The 8,171-nt window shown below is 38.6% G+C and overlaps 1 long non-coding RNA gene across 2 annotated transcripts; it reads left to right on the forward strand.

The window, feature by feature from the left end:
- Positions 1-2,042: 2,042 nt before the first annotated feature.
- On the forward strand, positions 2,043-4,202 carry LOC132641051 (uncharacterized). Of its 2 annotated transcripts, XR_009582644.1 has the most exons (4): positions 2,045-2,296; positions 2,799-3,582; positions 3,680-3,813; positions 3,968-4,202. It is a non-coding gene; the product is annotated as an uncharacterized LOC132641051 (long non-coding RNA). The 2 variants fall into 2 exon arrangements; XR_009582643.1 differs by having other exon boundaries at positions 2,043-2,296; positions 2,799-3,813.
- Positions 4,203-8,171: the final 3,969 nt, after the last annotated feature.

Genomic DNA, 8,171 nt, shown 5'->3' on the forward strand with positions numbered 1-8,171 from the left:
TCAATTGTGTCATTACAGAGACACGTCTCATGAAAAAGAGAAGTCTTCATTTGAAGTTTCTATGGATGGGGTTCTTAGGTACCGAAGCAGATTATGTGTGCCGGATGTGGCGGAATTGCACCGTCGAATATTAGAGGAAGCCCATTATTCCTGGTATTCTATTCATCCAGGTGCAACCAAGATGTATCATGATCTCAAATTGTTATATTGGTGGGATGGCATGAAGAGAGACATAGCAGAATTTGCAGCACAGTGTCCGAATTGCCAGCAAGTAAAGGCCGAACATCAAAAGCCAGGAGGCTTATTGCAAGCAATGGAAATTCGTACGTGGAAATGGGAAATCATTAATATGGATTTTATTGTGGGATTACCCCGTTCACGAGGAAAGTATGATTCTATATGGGTAATCGTGGACAGATTGACAAAAGCGGCCCATTTTCTCCCAGTTAGGACTACCTACTCAGCCGAAGATTATGCGAGGTTATATCTCAAGGAAATTGTGCGACTTCATGGTATTCCATTATCTATTATTACTGATAGAGGAGCACAATTCACAGCTAAGTTTTGGAAGTCCTTTCAGGAAGGTTTAGGCACTCAAGTGAAACTTAGCACGACATTCCATCCACAAACTGATGGACAAGCCGAGCGCACTATTCAGACCCTGGAAGGTATGCTACGAGCATGTGTGCTGGATTTTGGTGGTAGTTGGGATGAGCATTTGCCCCTTAATGAATTTGCTTACAACAATAGCTACCATTCCGGTATTCAAATGGCTCCATATGAAGCTTTATATGGAAGGAAGTGTAGATCTCCAATTGGATGGATTGAAACAGGAGAAGCACAATTGATAGGCCCCGAATTGATTCAACAAGCAGTGGAAAAAGTTAACGTGATCCGAGATCGATTGCTAACGGCCCAAAGCCGCCAAAAGTCTTATGTAGACAATCGCCGACGAGACTTGGAATTTCAAGTTGGCGATTGGGTGTTTCTGAAGGTATCACCGATGAAAGGAGTGATGAGATTTGGCAAGAAAGGGAAGCTAAGCCCTAGATACATCGGACCCTATGAAATCATTAGTAAGGTGGGTCAGGTAGCTTATGAACTGAATTTGCCTTCGGAGCCTGAATCAGTCCATCTAGTATTCCATGTTTCGATGCTCCGTAAGTGTATCGGAGATCCCATAAAGATTGCCCCGATAGGGGATGTGCAAGTGACAGAGAAGTTTGTTACACCCCGAAAAAAATTTTGCGTTATCAAAACTGTAGACGGCTTAGAATAGGCCAAAGGAAGAGTAAAGTTACGTCAGGATTAAAGAGGTTAAGCTTCCGAGGCCGTAGGATTTGGTCATATTCAAGCATGGAAATCAAGAACTCGGTGTATATGAGGAATGAAGTCCCGAAATGATTTAAGATGGAAAAGTGTGGCGATGATGATTGCAAATAATATTTTATGTGTGGCAAGTGAGGTTATGGACAAATGCTATTCACACAGGTATAATAAATATATGAGCACTATTTAAATGGATTGAGATCAAGAAATTAATTATGTGGGTAAGTAATTAAATGTTGAATTGTAATGGAAAAGAAAAAGGAATTAATTAAAGATTAAGTGGATAAATATTTTTAATTACCATGGACACGTGGGTCCATTTTAAGTAAGCATTAGATGACTAATGCCATGTATAGGATCTGTTGGCATAGCCCCGAAAATTGATGTGGCTTCGAATGTATACAAATGTTTTCCTTATTAGTCCAGGTTTGGGAACCAATTTATATATGGAAATAAATTGTCTAAAGGACTAAACACGTTTTTCCATATAGTCAAATTAGGAGGAAGATTCTTTGTTCTATCTTTGTTTGTCGTGAAATTTATATTTTTAGTCCCTCAAGTTAATCTTAAACCGGACAAGTGTCAATGGCCATGACACATGGATTCATTACAAAGAATGGAACGTGTGACTATTACAATATAGTATCTGTTGGTGGAACATTTTCTTTTTAAACAAGGATGTATTATGTGGGTGGACCCCACGGTTTATATATAAGAATGTGGTTGACATCCCTTTAGTTACGTTTTCACGACTAGAAAAATTAATGAAGAGCAGCAACTTAGCTCCTTCGCAAAATGTAAATGAACGGGTTATAATCAAGAAAATATAGAAAGGTTCCACGCAAAAATATATATATAAGGAACGATATGAAGGTTATGCCCGTGTTGATTTCCTCCAGATGATAGCAAATTGAAGGCTTCTTCGTAGTAAAATAAGGAGGAAGATAAGGAGTTCTTGGCAAATAAGGTAAGAATTATCCTCTACTAGATATATTATAAGTTCGTGCAGTTCATGGCTAAACTATGGAATGAGAATTACGAAAACTATATCGGAAATCGGATAAATTATCGTTGTTATCGTGTGGACTTTTTGGTGGTTCTTTTGAATTATTTAGTGAGCTGGAACATCGTGAAACATGCTGTAGTTATTGTTATACAATGTATATACGAAAATAAAGAAGTGTATACAAGTATAGATATAGGAATTGATGGAATCAGCACGAACTTACAAATAGAATTGTCAATTGATATAGTTGGAGTTGTGGGCTGTTTTATGAGATATTTTGGAGTTGGAAACATTATAATTTATGTTGGTATTGTTGTTGGTTGCTGAATTAAGAATTCGGGTTAGGCATATAAACAGGGGAGGTGCTGCCCGATTTTCGGTAGAATATAAAATAGCTTAAATTGAAACTTGGGATAAATGTGTGGTAAAAGGCTAACATTAGTGTGAATCCTCTCAAATGTAGATTTACGGGCTTGGACGAATAAGCGTAGCCAGTAGGAGATTGAACAGGTATGTAAGGCTTCACTCTTCCTTCTTTGGCATGTCTTAGATATACTAGGTTTTAAATACGAGCCTCGGAGACGATCCTATTCCTAGAAATCCGAGTTTGAAATTAACCTTTTTTCATTCAATATAATTGAATTAAGCTTTCCATATCTTATTGAGACAATTGCATCTAACGTCTATAACTTGTCAAATGAAATCGGATTACACTAAAACCTTCATAGGTGTTGTGACTATCCTAATGAGAATATTTCTATGATGAATATGACAAATATGGTTTCATGGTCAAAGATCACGAGTTATGGACTCAATATGAATATGAGAAAATAGAGTTACTTCCAAATCCTCAATCTTATTTCTTTGAACATGACTCTACTTTCTAAAGACTTCAAGAATACAAGGTGACGCCTTATGAGGTTTGTGATCTTATTATATGTCTTCTTTTAATACTACTCTACGTTTATGGTCTCGCTTTATAGTACTAGTTCCTCCAAGGCGAGACAAAGTGACCATGGTTATTCCATCGGAGGCTACCGACCTTATGTCACTCCGATACGGACACGATTTTCTTTAGGCTCTCATGCATGTTGTTTATATGTTATAAGTATATGTATATGTATATGGGGAAGATTGGAAGAGGGAAGGCGCTATAGACGCACAGCCACCTGATCAGTCGGAGTATGGTACATGATATCGTCCCGGACGCGGGATATATGGTTAAATGGATCGGAGCCGACGCCTCGGTAATATGACATGTTCTATTTTCTATATATATGAAAAGAAATGTCTTCCTAAGAAAGTAAAGTAATATGTATATGGACCGGGCTGCACGTTCCGCAGCAATATGTTACAGTATATGCACATATGGATCGGGCTGCACGTTCCGCAGCAATATGATAGACGTATGGATCGGGCTGCAAGTTCCGCAGCACTAAGCATGCATGGTACCCGCCAAAAGGCATTCATATGTACAGGTTGCTTTCCTACCTCATGATATGCTCTATATTTCCTTTATGTCATTATTCATACTATGTACCCCTCGTATGTTACTATTCATGCCTTACATACTCAGTACATTACTCGTACTGACCCCTCTTTCTTCGGGGGGCTGCGTTTCATGCCGCGCAGGTACACCCAGATGAGTAGAAGCTATTATAGAAGATGTTCCAGCGAAGCTAGCAAGCTCCACTTGCTCTGGAGTGTCGCCGGGTCAGAGTACTATGCTATGATGTCTTGTTCAAAGTTAGAGACTTTGCAGACAGAGTCGTGGGTATAGAGTGTCAGTTTTGTAAGCGGCTTCATCGGCCGATGTGTTATTATGTTTTATATCACGAGTTTTATATGTTGATAAATTTTATATGAATCGGGTACGAAGAAAAGAAATATTTTGAAAGCCTACTATGTATTTCATTATATTCGATTTAAGAGTTCCAAAGAGATTAAGTACGTAATAAAAGTCAGCGGGTTCGCTCGGCTCCGGATATGGGGTCGGGTGCCCATCACACCCTAGTAAGGTCGGGGTGTGACAAAGCTAACATACGAAGAAGTACCTATTGCTATTCTAGATAGGCAGGTGCGAAGACTTCGGAATAAAGAGGTAGCATCAGTCAAAGTTCTATGGCGAAACAACAATGGGGAAGAAATGACTTGGGAAGCGGAGGAGAATATGAAAGCCAAATATCCACATTTATTCCAGCCCCAGAGGAGGTCCAAGCTGAGATGTCAACGATATAAGGTATGTATGCTTTGTTTTACTCTTTTGGTCGTGTGTGGCCACAAGTATATTAATATTGTGATGCAATCCTGTGAAGAGATGATATTATGGGTTGTTGTGGTAGGTTGGTAATGCCAAATTACAGAGGAAACTCTAGCGAAATTTTTGTAGAATCCCGAGTGTTTAACATTCGAGGACGAATGTTCCAAAGGGGGGAAGAATGTAACACCTTGAAAATTTTCCGTGAGCCTACAATGAATAGACCAATGAAGGGTATGAGTGTGCGATGTTTTACTAAGTAGGGAATGACTAATTATGAATTTTTGGAATTTAGAAAGTTGTAGAATTTCAATTCAGCCAGTGGTCATAAAGCAGAATACGGCCCGTAAAGTGATTTACGGACCGTATACTGCCATCGTCCTCCAGCCTTTCGAAAATTTCAACTTTCTGTCCAATGTTAAAATGGTTAAATACGACTTGGTATACGACCCATAAAATGGTTTACGGACCGTAAACCTCGATCGTAAACTGCCATGATCCTCAGCCAACCTTTCTGTTTGGATATGCTTAAATACGACCACACTATACGGTCCGTAAACTGGTATACGGCCCGAAAAGTGTGGTTTACGACCACCGTTCACCCCGACGACTGTTCATTAAAAATCAGATTTTGAGTTGTTAAAAAGGGACCATAAGCTCATATTATTTCATTTTCTCATCTATACCACTCAAGAAGTCTCTAGAACTCTCCAAACACTTCATCCATAGGAATTCGAGAGAATCAAGGAAATCAATGATCATCAACACCAAATCAAGGAAACAAAGCTTATGAAACTCAAGCAGAAGTTATCTCCTTCAAGAAATACCAAAAGAGAGGAGATCGAGTTTTAGTGCTAAGGTAGAAACTCAACTCAAGGCTTGTTCCACCATCAACCAAGGTAAGTTTCATGACCATTCCATGTTGTTTAAAGTATTGGGAAGCTGAGACACTTGAAACATAGAAGAACATAGAAAATGGGTCTTGAATGAGTGAATAGTGTCACAATTGGAATATGGTTGAATGGGATCATGAAAGTTGATATGCTATGATTATGAACACATTGTAAATGATGTTTAGGTCATGAAATAAGTATTATATACAAGGAAATGGGATAACGAGCTATAACCATAAATGAGAAGGAAATTGGAGAGAAATGGTGGATTTTGCTTAAGGCATATAAATGACGATTGTTGCTTGCAATATTATGAGTGCTGTTGTAAATGTTAGAAGTTGAAATAAAACAGGGGAAAAGTAGTAGAAACAAAGGAAATTCCACCTAATTTTCTCTATAGATAACAACGCGTTTTTAAAGTTGATTAACTAATGTTAATACGATTCTCTCGTGAAGGTAACGACGTGACCTCGAAGGAAGACGAGTGATCGATAGTGTAGCTAAGCGACAAGGTATGTGAGGCTAGTCCTTTCTTCCTAATGGCATGAATCCTATAGCATGAATTCCTTTCCTCTTCATGAATTCCTATATTCCGGAAAGCTAAAAGCCTATATCCATAAGTGCCCATATAAGATGAAGAGATATGTTATGATGATGCCATGTTGTTAATGATGTTACTTATTTCTCACACTCACCTTATGTATCATTTCCTTCAAGGTGAGGCAGAATGCTTATATATGTTCATAATGGAATCGAGGGTTCACGACCTTACGTCACCTCGATAGAATGCAGTCGTGCTAGAGTCTTTATGCATGTATGATGACAAGTATATTTTGATAAGCATATTATTATGAGTATTTTATGATAAGCATGTCATGATTGCATCACACCGGGCCTAGTTGGCCGGGCAGTCACCGCCAAGGCGGGCAGCTATACGGATACACCATGACCTTTTGGCATGGGCAGACACCACTAGTGGGCGGCATGAGATGGTACCCCGGACGCGGGAGGCCTGGACGCAGGCTATATTATTGATTATCACACCGTTCCGATATGGACGGGCAGCTTATATATTATGCATATATGATATGGTGATGAGTATAAGTAAGACAACATACATCACTTCTCTTATGATTGTCATTCAAATTCAGATGTTTCGTACTGATATTCTCATTATGTTATTGTTGTCTTTCTTCATTGTGTATGTCTCTCATACTCAGTACAATATTCGTACTGACGTTCGATTTCTTTGGACGCTGTGTTCATGCCTACAGGTAGACAGGGAGGTGAGCTAGATCCAGATCCATAGTAGCTGTCAGCTGATTGAGAGCACTCCATTGTCCGGAGGTGCTTATGCTCATTCTTTTGGTATATATACATATTTTGGGCATGACGGAGTCTTGTTCCGTCTATGTGTATTCAATCTGTCAGTAGAGGCTCGTAGATTTGCAGTGTGGGTTAGATGGTCTCACAAGATGTTGTTATATGTATATATTATTTTGATGGCCAAGAGGCAAGTGTATAAAAAGCATTTATGTTTTCATATAAAATATATTTTTTCTACAATGTGTGTACAAAGTTAATAAAAAGGCAGTAAATGGGTAAGATGAGTAGTAGACCAAGCGGTGCTCGGTGACTAGCTCCGGGTACCCGTCGCGGCCCCTAGCTGGGTTGTGACACTACCTTCATTAAAGTCATACTATCATTAAAATCGATAGCTAGCATACATGACAAAACTAGAGAAAATCGGGCAACGTCTCCTCTATTTATACGTCATTCCTCTATGGCGTATATCAACTCTCAAACGTCAATAATACATTCGTAATACTATAACAGTAGTCATTATTCATCCACATTATCCATATTTCTTAATTTACCTTCAATCACCCATATCTATGGCCATATCACACGACTATGTCCATTCACGTACATTGCTCATCTCATGTTCTCAACATCATTTATAACATATTTACATCACAATACATCAAGAATCATAACTCAATTCAAACTATTTCCCAAAATGACACTATTCCACATTCATGACCCATTTTTCTATACCCTTCTACAATCCAAGTATTTGAACTCTCAAATACCTTAAACAACATAGAAATACCATGAATCTTACCTTAGATGTCGTAGGAACAAGCTTTGGTTGATAATACTCCACTTGAGCAAAAACCCTAGTTCATCTCCAATGAGATTTCTTGACTTGAATGAACTCCAAGGGGTTTTCTTACACTTGATTCACTTGGTTTATGTTGTTGATCACTAATAATCCTTGAATTCTTGTGGAATAAATGTAGAGAGATGTTTTAGAGAGAAGGGGTGAAGTGTGGAAATGAAATAATAAACTTAGTCCCCTTTTGGATAACCCAAAATCTGATCTGGAATGAACAGTCGTCGAAAGTACAACAGTGGTCGTAAACTCAGTTTACGGTCCATATTCCAGTTTACGGGCCGTATTTCGTGGAAGTATTTAATCATAACAGAACCAGAAAGTCAGGCTGAGACATGGTGATTTACGAACACAATTTACGGGCCGTATTTCAGTTTACGGTCCGTATTTCAAGTCGTCTTTAACCATTCAAGCATTTGATAGAAAGTTGAAGTTTTGGAAGTTGAAATAAGACATGGCAGTTTACGGCCCGTAAAATACTTTACGGTCCGTATTTCATTTTACGATCAA

This window comes from Lycium barbarum, chromosome 5 (genome assembly GCF_019175385.1).
Source record: "Lycium barbarum isolate Lr01 chromosome 5, ASM1917538v2, whole genome shotgun sequence".
Taxonomy (NCBI): Eukaryota; Viridiplantae; Streptophyta; class Magnoliopsida; order Solanales; family Solanaceae; genus Lycium; species Lycium barbarum.